This window comes from Apostichopus japonicus, chromosome 18 (genome assembly GCF_037975245.1).
Source record: "Apostichopus japonicus isolate 1M-3 chromosome 18, ASM3797524v1, whole genome shotgun sequence".
Lineage (NCBI taxonomy): Eukaryota > Metazoa > Echinodermata > Holothuroidea > Aspidochirotida > Stichopodidae > Apostichopus > Apostichopus japonicus.
In genome coordinates, this window is record NC_092578.1 from 10,614,550 (window position 1) to 10,631,556 (window position 17,007).

The 17,007-nt window shown below is 40.1% G+C and overlaps 1 protein-coding gene across 1 annotated transcript in view; it reads left to right on the forward strand.

The window, feature by feature from the left end:
- The first annotated feature begins 16,842 nt into the window (after positions 1-16,842).
- LOC139958326 (uncharacterized) overlaps positions 16,843-17,007 on the forward strand; it is a 44,928-nt gene continuing 44,763 nt past the window's right edge. Inside the window, exon 1 of the mRNA XM_071955311.1 lies at positions 16,843-16,988. The gene's annotated coding sequence lies outside the window, so the exon portion shown is untranslated. The remainder of the gene's footprint in view (positions 16,989-17,007) is intronic.

The window sequence follows — 17,007 nt, forward strand, 5'->3', positions numbered from 1 at the left end:
GTCAAAATCCTTTATTCCAATATAAATATGCAACAATTTATGTATATGTTAAAGAATAAAAAATGAACATTCATACTAAAACAGAAATATAAATTTAGTGGAATAAAGTAACAAAATCTTTCCATGTATATATGTAAAATATGTTTTATAATATTGTTAAATCCCTTCTGTATTATGCATTGCCAATGAAAAGAAAATCACTGTAAAAATCAACTAAAGCTGCTAAAAAAATCGACTAAATGAGATAGCAACTTCCACATCACTGATATTTTCAGGGCGATTAACCAGCGAAGTACCGATTGAATAAAGTATATTCAATATTAATGAAATAATTAAGTAAAATTTACCAGTTTAGGGAATACATGTCTTTTGTTAGATTGTGAAAATCAATTAAGACATAGTTTTATTGACCTTTGTCTTTCTTCAATGTTTTCGTTACGCTTCACATGTTCAAGGCTTCAACAAGTTGTTTCTGACATCATTTCTCATTCGCGAGTATGAATGTCTTGCATTGTGTGTTTGTTTTACTATTTATAGCTGCTGTTGTTTGCTGCTCATCTCTGGTTACTTTTTTAACCTTACTGTAAACATTCCTTTACTTTTCAATGTTTTTCAGGATAAATATTTCTACCGAACTAAGTTAAACGGAATATTTCATTCACTCAGTATAGGACTGTTTGATTTGTAGCCAAACCTACAATCATATCGTGTTTCTGTCGATTTTATTCTGTGAAGACGCTATCCATACATGATGAGGCAATTGGTGCTAGAAGAAAGCATGGGGTCCCCTCCCACCCCCGCACGTGTAGTCGTACTTACACAAAGTTATTATATACAAGCCATCGAGGGGCTTCTTAACAGATACATGTTACCTATAGTTTATAAAGTTGGTATACTTTTGTTACGTTATTAACATGCCCACCGATATAACCATTACTTAAAAACGTTGTTTCTATTTTTTGAACCTAAAAGGAACTTTAACAGTCTAGACTGTTCTGGTACTTTCGAACATTCTAAGAGCACCATAGGCTTAAATACCTGTCTAAACTGAGGATGTTTCCAAGCGTACAATGCTGGATTTATGGCATTACTTAATGCGTAGAAAACAGCAACATAAGGAAAGACTTGTTCAAACACCTCTGCTATTAAGCAGACCATATACGGAGTGATGCATATTAGGTACGCAGCAACAACAATAAACATGTTTATTGTGATTTTAACTTGACGTGCATTAAGAGTCTCGCGTAAATTTTGACTGTGTGACATGGTAGATATTTTAGGAGACTTCTTCCTCATTTTCACTTTATCTCTGTAAGTATCATTTGTGTTGTATCCGTCATTATTATCATCATCCTCATAAGTGGAGACCGCTGATTTGAGATCGTCTTTGCTATTTTCTGACCATGAAATATTTGTTTTAGCTGGTGAACCCTGTGAATTTCTATGGTAAAAAGTGACGTCACCCCTGTCACCCATGGAGGTTGCATTCATAGGCAATGCCATTCTTAATTTATGTCTTTCATCGTCGACATGTCCAGTAAAATGAGGTTCACTTATCGTGTTGACCTGAACATGGTCACCACTTCTTGAAGTAGTACCTCTTTCTGTTTCTATGTCGACATGATCCACAGAGGTTCCCTTATCACACAATTCAATTACATCGGAGGTTGACAATCCTTGAATTGTACTTTTACTTCTTTTGTTTACACCTGTAACTTTAGGAGAACTTGGTGAATGTCTCTTTTCAATACTTGACTGTAACATACTTATTAATTTTTTGTTATGACGATAGATATAGATAAGTATGGCGGTGTAACATATAAGTACTAAAATTAAAATAAACAAATCTATGGTCGTGGCTCTAACGATGCTAACTTTGGCCACATTAGCGTCGAGGATATCTGGCAAGCACACTCGGTATTTTGTGCTGTAGCCAAATTGAACCTGAGTTACCACTGCCCAAATAACTGAAAGGCTCGCATACAACCAAGCTGTACATAGCATTATCAGAACACGGAATTTTGTAAACATTCGACTATATTTGTATTGCGGTCTCGTAATCCTGTAAAACCTGTCGAATGCAATTAGAGCATGGGCTACATTGGTCCCAGAAAAGCTAATGTAGCTCATAATACCTGAATAACTGCACAGTTGCGTGTTGATAACACTACTCTCGGTGTTAGCAATCATGTTTACAATGGTAAATGGCAGAGTCGTACACGCTAACCCAGCTGCAATCGTCAAATTTAGAACAAACACGTTGGCAACGGTCTGAAGTTTCTTGGACAGCATCACAGCAACAACCGTTAGTATATTTCCTATGAGTCCGAATACAGTGATGATCAAAAGTAACGAAGCTACAATAATTCGTTGGTTAATGTCATCGAATATCCACTCTTCGTCAGCTTCCATTGAATCATTGTTTGATAAGCTCCGGCTAAAGCCTTGGCTTATCCCTTTGCCATGCATGTCGGCGTTACTACCTGCTTCCTGCTGCTTTGCACAACAATTACTCACAGAAAGCACTGACAAAGATTGGTTGTTCACTGGAAAATGTTATCCATATTTTAATTTGTAAGGATTAACATCAGTATGTAAAAGTCAGCTTTGGGACAACTTGATGGTAATTTACAAACGTGACGTTGATTCAGCGCCTGTCGCGTAGATATCCATCCAAGTAATAAAGGTACATGTGTCAACATTGATGTAACGAGTTAAGTTCGTTAACTATTAAGCTACATCCATCGGTGTAATACAGGCCTGTATCTGTCTAGCTGTATCAATTTAAGTTGGCTAAATGTTATATAGTTAATGTTCAATATTCTGTTGTGTAAGATACCGGACAGAAACTGTAGGTTCTGTTCGAAACACTTCTTCAGTTTCTTCTTTGTTCACACGTCAATCACTCTTTGTTCTGACTAATAAGCTTACGGTATCTAAATTCGACGTAAGGTTATATTGCTTATGCACGATTCTAAAGTACTCATTATTTGTCCATTTCAATGAAAGATTATGAAACAGAAGTTTTTTTATAAGGACTATCGGATCAAAGATTTGGTCAAAGCCTCTGACTAGTTAATTTGAAGAACCATCAGTCACGAAGTGAAACGAACAGGCTACCAAACTGGACGGTAAATGAACTGATATAACAGGACATACGCTTCTGAGGTAAGGTTAAAGAGAAAAAACAATCAACAAACCCTTCCACTCACAGTTGTCTTCGTCGATCTGCAACTTGAGACGTCAAGGAAACTACGTTTTCTCCTCTGAATGTGTACTCAACATATATAGGTACGTATATATGTATTGTGCACACAGTACAAACAACACAGTAAAAGCTAATCAATATGATGCTGACGAAAACTTATAGACAATGATAGGTAAAGATTATCATGTACCTCTGTTTGCAGTAGCATTACCCTGATCGTGGAATACTCCCCAGTTGACAATATTATGTTCTTAACTACCGAGTGCGAGTGCATGCCATCTCGTTTTATGATTGGTAAAGCTGCCAATCTTCACTAGTAATCAACTGTTGTTCAATGGTTGTAGCCTACCTGCAATAGTTCATCATTACCAGGCGCGTATCCAGGATTTTCAAACCCGGGGGGCGCGAATTACTATCTAAGCAGAGCGCCACCATCAGTTGGCGCGCAGCGTACAAGAAAATTTCTTGTTTTGAAACCCCCCCAGATCACCGGAAACGGCACTTCTCGGGCTTGAAATGACCAACCAGATGTACACTTTTTGCCTGAGAACCAGGTATTTCCTAATATTTTTTTTTCCATCCATAACCTTTTTGAAGTTTGTCAACCCGGCACACATCATGTTCGACCTGATGGCATCTCCTGTGGGTCTTTGCTTTTGTAGGTTATTCTACGTCGCGGCCCACAATACCCGTGAGCCCCACTTTTCAAGGTTTTAAGCCCCATATTTGTTCAGAATTTGAAAATTCACATTTTTCGTGAATAAACTCACTTGAAAACATACCCATAATGTTGTACAAAATTTCATCTATGGACAACCAATATAGAAAAACTTCCTTGAACCCCTAACAGACCGGTCAAAATTGCACGAGTAGAGGGAAGTGTGATGCAGAATGTTGGTCATAAATTTTCTAAAATTCAGACACAGTTAATTTATTGGTGTAGAAACATTAAAACCTGTTATAACGGCTATTATAAAACTTGGTTGAAGGAAATGAAAAAATAGCAGATATTTCCGAGAGCAAACACTACACACATAGGCGTAGGAGGCGCGGCGGCAGTGGCGAAGCTAGGGGTATTGGTCAGGAGTGGCGAGAATGGTCTGTAGGAGCGCTTTCGACACCATCTAAGCGGAGCGCCACCACTGGTTGGCGCGTAGCGTACAGAAAATTTTTGAATAAAGATACTCCCTAGATCGCCGGAAATGACCCTTTCCGGGCCTGGCTAATTTGCAGATAAAGGAAGAATAAGGTGTCATCGCCAGATTACACCAACAAAATGTGAGAAATGTCAATAAGTAGATGAGAGCGCAATCAAAAAGTCAATAATCTAGAATAAGTAAAAAGTGGTAAAGAGCTGAAAAAGGCGCCAGCAGTCCATTTGAGTCCGTCAGGGGGGGGGGGGATCCACCCCCGACCGTATGGACGCTCCGCCACTGCGCGGCGGGGGTGCAGCCCCTAATTCGCCATTACTAATGTAAAAGAGAGTTTTGACATAATTGGACCTCCATGCTTTTTATACATCTACATGAGACATGTCGTTGTTTACATTAGCATCCCGCGAAATACTGCGCAATTTGAACGGACCGTACGGTACATGATGGCATGCGACGTAATAACGGATGCTTGCTTATATGATATTGACATGAAGACGTTGAACGCGCGCTTGGCGCGCGAAAATTTTTGGTTATTTTTTCATGCAAGTCGGCCAGTTTTGAGGCTTTTCATCCTGGAACGCCATTTTCATGCTCACTGATATGATGTGATATCTGCTGTTTGCGTTACAAATTCGAACAGGCGCGTAGCGAGGAATTTGCCAAGGGAGGGGCGAAGCCTGTAGGAAAATTATCTAAGCGTAGCGCCACCATAGGTTGGCGTGAAGCGTACAAGAAAATTTTGGCCGAAAATGCCTCCCAGATTGCTGGAAATGGCACTACCCAGGACCATTTGTTAGCGCGAAGCGTACAAGCAAATTTTGGCCGAAAATGTCTTCCAGATCGCTGGAAATGACACTTCCCAGGCCTTGTAAGTTGCCTCTAAGCACTTTCTATTTTGAAATTACTTAGCGATATCATTATAAAAATGCTGAATGGGGGGGGGGGCGGGCGGTCGCCCCCATCCCAAAGTGCGTCATGTTCCCCGACGACACGGTCGAGTTCGAGACCAGCCACAGTTGGTTTCATAGCACAATTCTACACACGCGTTATGATAGACCATATATAGTACATATATAGATCATTAGTGAGAGAGGAAAATGGAAACGTCAAAAAATGGAGTTGTCGGTGTAAGGGGTAGGGTGAGTCACACTTTTACGAAATCATTGATCCGTCACTGGCTACCCTTCAGCGCTGTAATGATGTCACTGTTCCTCTTTCTCTCTCTTCGCGTTTTTCTTTTACTCCCTCCTTTTCTCCTTTTTCTCTCTTTCTTCTTTTTCTTTTCCCTTCCTTCCTCTCCTCCTCCTCTTTTTTCCCCTCTTTTTTCCTTTTTTCTTCTCTATTTTTTCTCTCCCCTTTTTCTTACCGGGGGGCGCGCGCCCCCAACACCTCCCCTGGATACGCACCTGATTACCATGAAACAGGGATTGCGTGTAGTTTGTGTTACAAACTAAATCGGGAAGAAAGGCTGACACCACAAGTTTACTTTGGAATGCTGGCTTAGGCTAAGTAATTTCAGTCTAGCACTACTTCTTTTTCTTAGTAATTTCACGCCAGGACTACTTTCCTATTTTTTCGGCCCACACTGCTGCAGTTCAAATTTGAACTACACCGCTAAAGGGCTGTGAAACGTATACAATACCATTGAACACCGATGTATTCTTATTTTAACACATATGTCGTATATCATCTAGTTCTCAAATAATATATTTATCTAAATGTTGTCTTCAGTGGAATACATGGGGAAATCTACGATAACAGAAATGATATATATATATATTTGCAATAATTACGTATTGAAAATTTCGATACAGTCCTTCAAACTTATCTTCACCAATTAAAACATGTGGGACAATAATGATACATGACTGCCATGTTAGTGTTTCCGAGATTTGATATGCTATTGAAGGATACTATACAACAGTGAGAGTTTTAACTTACTTTTTCCTCCTTTTAATAAGCTTGTTGGGCATGTATGCGCTAAGTTTGTGTGGGGCCATAATTTTCACGGAAGGTTAATGGAGGTAATTAATCATGTGATGCCAGGCTAATGAAATGGTGCTTTTTGTTACACCATTGACTTACGTACCAAACGTGTGGCAACCAGCTCCAGTGGTGCTTTGTTTACTATTATCACGCTAGCTGTTTGCCAAATGCCAAAATGCAAAATATCACAGAATCTTAGTCCAATATCTAGTCAGTCATTTTGCATTTAACGCAATTAATAGCCTATGTGAGCAAAAGCTCAGACACTCAACAGATTGGTTTCGCCCAACGAAATTGCCTGGCTTCAAATCATTTAGATTTGGAATATTGTATGTCATCTGTTTGGTCACGTAAGTGCGTTTTTACCGTCAGTATTTTGAAACTCTAACTTGAAAAGTAGTTAATGCTGTAGCTTTTGGTATCCTGTCAAGGAGGTTACTATACTTGTGAATAATTCATACACATTGTGATGCTTGATTCTCGTAATTAAAATACAAGAGCTACAAATTTTATATCGGGTAACTGTCACGTTGTTTGAGGAGTTAGCATTACTGTATTAATTTAACTGTTATATGTGTTGGCCAAGCACTTGAAACTAGCGGTTAACTAGCTAGACACGACTCAGTCAATTGGGTTTCTCTTCTCTTTGTACAGAACTTTATTCTATGAAATTACAGGCTTGAAACTGTCCCAGCAGGCTACAGTACGTATCACGCACATCTCTTAGACATCACAGTGTACATCAAAAGTAATTTCTTGAGGGTTCACATACAACACATATATACAACCAAACTACCACTAACGCATAACACAAGGATACAGTATACATATAGTCCGACAAGAGTGAACTTTGATATTTTAACATTCCTTTTCACTTGCCGGCGGAATGTCCAGTCAATTCTTTGACCCCAGCCATCTCTATCAGTTGATTACATTAGTCCCGATGCGATCTTTTCTTAAGCATACCGCCACCATCTCCTCCGTTCTGCAACACTCGAGCTTCACGTTTCCTCTCTGAACTTAATAATAATAATTAATCAGGCAGTTATTTTTACAACGCTTAAGCGACCACAAATGTGGGAGAAACCCGCAAGAGCTTACGGATTACAACTTTCATTTACACTTGTTGGCGAATAAACTGGCATTTAATGTCTATGTACTTGGCTCTTCCATGCAACTACGGATTTTTCGCCATGTGAATGTAAGACTGGTTATCTTAAAAGGTGACGGTAACAGAGGTTGGTTCACTCTTGTTTAGTCTCCGCAACCAACTACTTCTTGTGCAGCCCTCGCAAATGCCATGTATTCGGCTTCCGCAGTAGAGAGTGCAACACTTGTTTGCTTTTCCAACCGATTGCAGTTCCCCTCGTCTGAATCAATTAGCCTGAGGTTGACTTTCAGTCATTGATATCTCCTGCCCTGTCAGCATCTAAGTATCCAATGACGTCTTTTGAGCCATCTTTGCTGTACATTAGACCAAATTTCAGAGTATCTTTAAGATGACGCGTATTACGTTTGATGGCAGTTCAGTAACGCTGGGTTTTGTTGGCACTGAACCTTGCCACACTGCTCACTGCAGATTGGAGCAGTCCTTGATCTACACTAGCACACTCGTATGTTGCGCTGGAGTCAACTGGGTTGGCAAATACTTTGGCATTTTCCATGCCGAATTTGTATAAGAATATCTCGGCATATGCCGGTTGACGAATCCAAATTTGTCATTTCTCATGGTCCTGAATGACATTCACTCCCCAGAAATACTGGAGTTCTCGCATATCTATACACTTCAAACTGATCGGCGAGAGTGACTTGACTTGTTCCATTCGTTCATCATTCATTCCAGCCAAGCGAATACCATCAACAAATATTACAGCAATGATAAACATCTCTCCTTCTGAGGCTATGTAGAGGCAGGGATCACTGTTTGTAGTCTGCACAAAGCCCATCTTGATCAGTTGTTATGTAGTACAAAATTTCAACATCAGGGTGACTGCTTCAGGCCATAATGATTTGTCTTATCTTGCAAACTCGCTGTTCTTGGCCATTGGCGACTAAATATCTGACTGTTTCAATTACACCTCCTCTTCGAGGTTACCATTTAAGAAGGCAGTGGCCACGTCCATCAAAAGGTTGCGTCATAATCTATTCCAAACTTCTGAGAGAACCATTGTGCATTCAGTATTTCACAACCAGCATTAGTGCATCTGGTCATATTCCCAGATTCTGCTGCTTTGACACGCTGAGCAAGTTATAAAGACAGTATCGGCACGTACAGCACATCGTGTAGTTTGTAGTCCCTTCTTTCGCCGTTTGACAAGTTAACTTCAAACTCAACAACTCCGTGCCCTGCCGCTTGCTGTGGGTGTCCATCTCCCTATTAACATGACTGTTTCAGGCTATCAAGTTCAACGAACAGCTATCATCTTTACACATGTAACAGGTTGCTCCTGGGTCCACCACGATCCAGATGTCTTATGGACCACCGGCATTAGCTGACACCACGTGGCGTACTACCAACCCAACACTCTGATTTTTTGAGCTACTGCTGTCTCTTTGCTTAGCCTTTACATTGTAAGCCCTCTGCCTAGCATTACTCTCACGCCTCTGGCCTGAATCATACTTCGTCTCAGCTTGAGCAGGTTCCATACAAGTTCGTTAGGCCTGTTATCTTGTTCTCTGCTTCATTATCAATGCCTGTCCACCGCACCATTCACACTTGCACCAACCAAGCAGAAATTGGCATATTTCTGGGAAAATAGAGCTACAGCACATGCAACAAAGGTAGTGGCTCCATCACTGTTAGTGCATGGGAGACATTTGCGACCAAAAGATAATATTGTTGGCTATAAGTTACCGAAGGTCAACATAGAAAAAGGTGAAGCATAAGGTAAAACTACAACAAAATATATACATAAATGCAGGGCGTATAGCTAAGGCCTGATGATTGGGGGGGGGGTGGGGTGAAGTGGCTGAAATTCCAACTGGATGGGTTTTTAAGCCAGAAAATTCCGACTGCTGCCTTGTACCCACCCCCCCCCCCGCTACTCGTCAATGATACACCCCATCTTTCGCGACTGCACTTTTGTTCCGAACTTTTTCGATACATTTGTACCCACTGGCCCTAACTTCACAAACTTATTAATCACTCTAGTTTAGCAAGTAAGCAACTGAGTATAAGTTATCTGCTTGAAGGCTACATAGACTACTAACTACAAAACCTATGTTAATGTAACGAAGGGGAAATATTTTTTCCCAACAAATTATATTCGACGACATAGTGAATTACCAAAAAATACAGTGCTTTTTCCTCGCGCGCTTAATATATTTTTATTGGGGGGGGGGGGGGGGCGGCGTTGGGGCTATTTATCACTCACATGAACAATCTGCCTATCATCTTCGTCAAGGACCAATAGAGTTCTTAGAAATAAGTATAAAAACATACTAAAAACATACAGTTTTAAGTGGTTGCGGTTCTCACATAGGCCTAAATATAAATTCGATATGGACAAATTCGGTGGCGATATACGCCAAGCCGTAGTAACTAATAACCTGATGGTTAACTCTGCTCTAAGATGAATAGATAAAGTTCGCAGATGAAACAACTACAACCGTGACTAAAACTAGTAGTGTTTTCGTGGCAGTCACATACATATAAAATAGCTGTAAAGGGCGCTAATTGTCAATTTTAGTCAGCCTGCCTCTGCCAATGCGAAACCGTAGCCGGGAAATATCTCTAGGGCGGGGAGGATGCAGTTAAGGAACATACTAAGTATCGCCCACATGTTACATACACCAAATTATTTACCCAATAATTTTTAAAGAAAGTGCAACCTTCGATAATGGTAAAATCGAGAGGTTTCTCAACTACATGGATTTCTCGGCCACTGTACAATTGATAATCAGTTGTTACTAATTAAGCCTAGCATAGGGCCCAATGGAATTTGGAAAAGCCGATACTTTGAAGAATATAATTCGTACAACAACAAAATTAAGGAAATCACTGACTAGCATTGAGTGTTGTAATTGTATACCATAGAGTTAATATATATATGTTATGCGCTGTCGACCGATTAGCGCCATCGATCGATAGCGCTGCGCTATCTATGGATCCGTTGTTAGCGCAAGCATCGGTAGATCGCGCAGGTATCGATCGACGGATTGTATGTCTAGTTTTGATAATGACAATGTTTTTTTCTTAAACTTCAGGACAACGCCAAGTGCTGTTTAATGGACACATCACCGATTTTTCCAAAAATTGCCCGTTTAATTATCATTTTCTATGTAAATATTTATGATAAATTCAATAAAATTTTATCAATTGATAGTGATACAATGAGTTCCAATAAATTGGTTGTATCATGGAGATATCCTCAATCCATTGCTGAATCAGGCATATATATCAGGTTAAGCAGTGGCGTAGGAAGGTACTTTTGAGTGGGGGGCTGCAGACTGATGGCCGGCCTGGGGGGGGGGATCTAAGGGGAGGGGGTGTCCCCCTCCCCTTTGGATTTTTTTGGCATTTCCAGGTGGCCTCAGATGCAATTTGGTGCAATATAGCATACTTCAACTCTCACTCCATTTTGTAAAGAATTTTCACAATTTTCATTTTTTTAAGCATTTTCACCTGGCCTTAAATGCAATTTGGTGCTCCAAATGAGATTTTTTTCTCATTTGGAAATGAAAAAGGGGTTTTCTGACTTGTGGAGCGGGGGGGGGGGGGGGGCGGAATGATACTTCCGCCCTCCAATGTTTTTCACTGGGGGGGCTGGCGCCCCCCAGCCCCCCGGTTCCTACGCCCTTGTCAGGTTGTACCATATCACTTCAGGCCTTGGTTCTAAGAAATCTGCTAAATTACTGATATGATTGGGCCAACAGTGACTATCGACCTCATATAGTACTGATATATAGTGACGATATTCGTAAAAATGGAAAAAGAGCCAGCTTTTCGAAAACACATGCAGGAGACCGTCGACCACCAAGCTGCTTCAACAAAGAGCCCAGTCATCAGCGCGGAGAAGTACGATGCCATAAAATCTCATCTTCTTCATCCAAGCATCAAGGTGGACTCGCACTTCCGACATTGGGTCAAAACACGGAATTTTCAGATTGTCGACCTTCCTGGCCTTGAGGGAAGCGCCAAGTTCCTGCGAGTTGTCAATGCTGAAAACGTGCATTCGTAAACTGTAAAGGGTATTCACGTAGACGAACTCAGTCTACGTCAAGGGTATTCACGTAGACGAGGCCTGCAGTTCCCCTTTAAATCTCATCCTACACGACCCACGAACTATCGATTGATAGCGCAGCGCGATCTACCGATGCTTGCGCCAACGACGGATCCATAGATAGCGCAGCGCTATCGATCGATTGCGCAAATCGGTCGATAGCGCATAACATATATACTGAACTTACTTGAAGCTAGCGAACAGGGTCAACCCACCCAATAGCAAAATTAGTACATAAATACACCGAATTGAAGCTGGCAAACGTTGTACGGTAGTTTTATTAGGCATTTTTTTTTAGAGTATTCAAAATCATACGAAGTTTTGTATGGTGGAGTATAAGGATCACGAGATACAATTTCTCAAAGTGGCAAGGAAAACGTGGTAAATATGACTGATTAAAGGTCAATTTTTAGGTCATTCACAATCACAGGAATATATGAATAAAGCCTAGGTAAATGAGAGTGCGACATTCGGAAATTCAGACTGTCGCACTCCAATTTTCCAACTATCGTCAGTTTACCTAGTTTTAAGGGGGGGGGGGCTAGGGTAAGAAACCCCCAAACCCCCTCTATACGTCCCTGAATAAATGTATACATACATAAAATGCATGAGTGACTTTGTTTAGCAGGGTTTCCCTAACTTTATCCCCCACAAAGCCCCTGTGGATGTCAGAGTTGTCCACGAAAGTCCAACTTTCCGTGACACGAACTGAGTCATTATTATACTATAATACGCAAAACAGTGCTTCGTAAGAGATCAAGTACATAGTGTAATGTTGTAATGGAAAAAAAAAACAAGAGATAAACAAATATTTATCCGGAAAATTCAAGATCAGATCAGCTCTTTATCTTCACAACGTACTGTCATGCGTATACCAACTTCACCAAAGTCATGCGGCCTGTGTCTGTTTCATAATTCAGTTATTTATCACATGCACGGTACGGTACTACTATGGCAACACATGCGTATGTAACACGAAAAAGTTTGTCGTTAGGTACGAATTTTGTACATTACTAAATTATATGATATATCCGATTTTAATTCAACAAAAAGTACTCTAGTTTTGACTTTCAGAAACGTCTCACGAACACCCTGGGATGTGTTAGGTTAGTGCATCCCAGTTAGGGAACCTCTGTTGTATGGTGTATATAGTGTATATCGGTGTAAGACAAATACATAGAGATACGAATACAGTAGGCTACGTATACAGGCAACGTGTTTTTATTTGCTCTCTTTCTGACGCTGGGCCCAACACAACACACTTTTAGCAGAATAACGTACAATATGGATTTTGAATTTCGTAGATTTGGCAACTACTATGCAAGTTGAAAGACAGAACCAACGTACGGAGGTGTTGACTGGTGAAGGCTGAATCATCCGGGAGCTTATTAGGGAGGAAAAACAAATCAGACATAATTATGCTCAGAAGACTGTTTTATTGATGCGTAAAAATCATCCGAGCGTGAAATCCTGATTCGTTTCTTGGAAAAGCTTTTTACACATCATAGCAACTATACTTTGGTTCAAATTTGGGACTTCTAGCACTTAATTAAAAGATTCACAATTTTACTTAAGGTAGCAGACTCCTAATCAAAGGCCCCATTGACTTACACACTAAATCATCAAAGTAATGTGGTCTCTAAGTCTGTATAGAAGTTTTCACTAGCTAAACGCTACGTATCACTGGATTGCTGACAAGTCGGCCATTCATGGCACCATCATTTTTTTCATGATGACTGCGGAGTTTTTTTCTTGCTATGAGAGCCTGAAGTTTTCGTCAACTGTAAGCACACTTTTTTACTCAGTAGTAAACAATTTTCGCACGGTGCTCCTGGGAGGCCTAAAGTGGTCTAAAATTGCCTTAATTGACACAGTTATTGCACCACATGTACTTCCATTCATGCACTTCAACATCCAAGCCAAAAAAAACCCCAGATATTGCTTGATAACATAAAAAAGACGTTCTCCTGATGCTTTACGGCACTTTTCCTGATGGGAGGGTTGATATAGACTCTAATAGGAGTATACCAACTAGTGCATGTAGTCCACCTGGGCCCATAACCTGTTGGCGAGGCACTGGATATTAGACGTCAACTCGCTAGAGACGACTCTGTCAATTGAGTTTCTCTTTACTTGATTTAAAACTTTATTCTCATGAAATTACAGGCATGAAACTTTCCCAGCATGGCTACATCCGTATAATGCACAGCTCTTAGACATCACAATGTATATCAAATGTATTAAAATGACGCAATTTCTTGAGGGCTCACGTAATTAACAAAACTACCACTAACGCATAACACAAAGATACAGTATTGATAAAGTCCAACAAAAGTGGACGACTTTAATATTTTAACAATATGTACTGCTTGGCATTAGTATATAAATCATATATTCGTCAGAGTCTATAAGCTAATTGAGGAAGGATCGGTGTTTATTTATTGAATTCTTAATTTAAGTTCATAGTTACATGAACCTTCCTTCATATTAAATTATTATTTACACTTTTAATTTGTAAAGATATTGGGAAAATATTTGGAAAGGGACTTAGAGGAGCTGCCCGTCTCAATTCCGGAGTTGAGATGAGTTTCATCAGATACTCTATTGATGAAAACTTAAAGTTGAATGGAAACACATCGCTGCAAGTGCTGAGGCCTGAATACACTGGGACTTATGGTAATATGTTTACATTCTGCACATATACGCACTACACCACACGCTTGGTTCGTTGCCGGTTGTTGTGATAATCAACTATACATGGTCAAGTACATTGTACAGTTTACATGTATATGTACCAGACGTGGTTCGTGACAGGTGTATATGTACCAGACGTGGTTCGTGACAGGCGATACTATACAGACATGTACACAGGGGGTAGGAAGCTTCCAAAAAGTGGGGGGGTGGGGCACAATATCAGAGGGGCACTTTCTCATTCCACAACCACCACTCGTTATGCTATAAACCGATACACGCCGGCCATGTCACTTAAATATGTATGATGTATTAGTATGCTATCAATACTATTTGTTGAGATTGTTTAATATTGTTAACCGTGCTACAAAATATATGGGATGCTATTTAAAAAAATAGCATGTACAGACTAAAAATAAGTAATTAAAATAAAATATTAAAATTAACAAAAGCTTAAGATATCCAAAAGACAGTTCTTCATCAAGGGGCAAGTTTTATTTGCCAGTAGGGTACGTTTGCTACTTTTGGAAAAAAGTGGGGGCACGTGCCCCCAGTGCCCCCGGCTCCTACCCCTGCATGCACACCCATCCGGGCGGTGTAAGATCCGCTGGAACTCCATTCCTCTCAGAAATCTATTTTTGTATTTTGAGATCATCAGGACTTGCAATACATTCTAACGTACTGTAATTCCTCTGGCGTGTTTTTGTTTTTTATAAGTCCCAACGGGAGAACAAGACACACGCACTAAATACTACAAATTCAGGGGTTTGCCCTCTGGAACCAACAACGCTTTCAATACATTCCAGATGAATTAGATTCCTGTCTTCCAAATGCTGTATGCTGAAGAGAAATTGAATACTTCTCTTAATATATATTTTGGTGTTTTATACTCGCAACGAGAGAGCAAGAAATATCTTAAACACGCTGCAGCTTCAGGGACTGTGCCTCTTGGATCCCGGCTAGGGCTTTTTAAAGCACATTCCAGGGAAATTGAATACTCCTCTCTCGTATGTATTTGTGTGTTTTATACTCGCAACGATAGAGCAAGAATTATATGAAAACGCTGCAGCTTACAGGGCTTTGCCTCCAGGACCAAGACTTTTACATACATTCCATAGAAATTGAATACTTCTCTCTCGTATGTATTTTTGTGCGTTATGCTCGCTACGAGAAAGCAAGCATTATCTAAAAACGCTGAAGCTTCCGAGACTTTGCCTCCACTACCCCGACTAGGGCTTTTACATATACATTCCAGAGAAAGTGCATACATCTTTCTCAGATGTATCGTTGTGCTTGAAACTCGCTACGAGAAAGCAACTAATGTCTATAAACGCTGAAGCTTTCTGGGGGTTTACTTCATGTACCCCGACGAGGACTTTTAAGTACATTCCACTTAAATTGAGTACTTTTCTTTCGTATGCCTATGTATTATTTGTAATTCGTACCCCAGGGGCTTAGCAACCTGGACCCCGGCTAGGGCAATTAAACAAAGTACAGAGAAATTGAAGTCTTCTCTTTTATATGTATTTGTGTGCTTTAAACTCGCCACACACGAGCAAGCAAGAAATATCTAAGAACAATGCAGCTTCCGGGGCTTTGCCTCGTATACCCCAGGAAAGCTTTTAAATACTATCCAGAGAAATTGGATATGTTTCTCTCTCAAATAATAGCGTTTTTGTCCAGAGATATACTTGACGTACTGAAAGTGAAGCCTTAATGAATTTTAATGCCGCATATATGTTTTAATGCATCCCAGATCGTAATTGGAAATAAACTGGTATATTCCGGTGTGATTTTTTGTTCATTCTTTCCAGAAAGACTAGTTTCCTACCATTAAATCCATGTTAAACGTCTCAATTGTGCCTGTGTTCTTGTTTTACGAAAACTACGAAGAAAGAGATAGTTTTGGTTGCTGTCTTAGGAATACGGCAAAGCAGGTTCACGAAACGAAGAACCGAGTCAAATGTATATCCACACAAATTGGCTGCATCATTACGTGTATACGAACACGCTGCGAGATATCGTATTGTCAAAAATTTGTCAAAACTGTGTCTTGTTTTACGAAAACTACGAAACCAAAAATAGTTTTGGTTGCCATCTCAGAAATACGGCAAAGCAGTTTCACGAAACGAACAACCAATCAAATGGATATCCGAGCGTATACGCGCAAGTTGGCTTGAATATTAAGTGCATACGAACCAAAGAAATCGAATATTCTTAAATACTTTTCTCATATCCATTAAGATATTTACTTCAATTTCTATTATACGAACACGCTACAAGATATCATATTGTCAAAAATGTACGTCTGCAAACGCGCGCGTTTATTTGCTCACGTGTTTATGTGTAAGAAGTATATGATTCATCTATCTAGCGCCTTCGGTGCTATACAAAATCAATGGCAAAGTCAACCGAAGACACGAGCGTATACGAGAAAGTTTGCTTCATCATTACGTGTATGCAAACGCGCTGCTGCAAGAAATTACACTGTCAAAATCGTACAAGTCGTGTGCAAACGCGCTCGTGTACTGGCTTAACGTTTTTGCGTGTAAAAAAGATAGGTGCAACAAATCTAGCGCCGCGCTCAAATATTTAAATCAAGCGTACGAAACTTTCAAATGCCGTGTTTCTGCACACTAGCCTAGATGCTTCAGATATTTGTCTGGAACTGTCCATTTTGAACTGAACAAGAACAAGCAAAGACGATTGAACGGTGCAATTGAAGAGGTAAAACTTTCTTCACTTA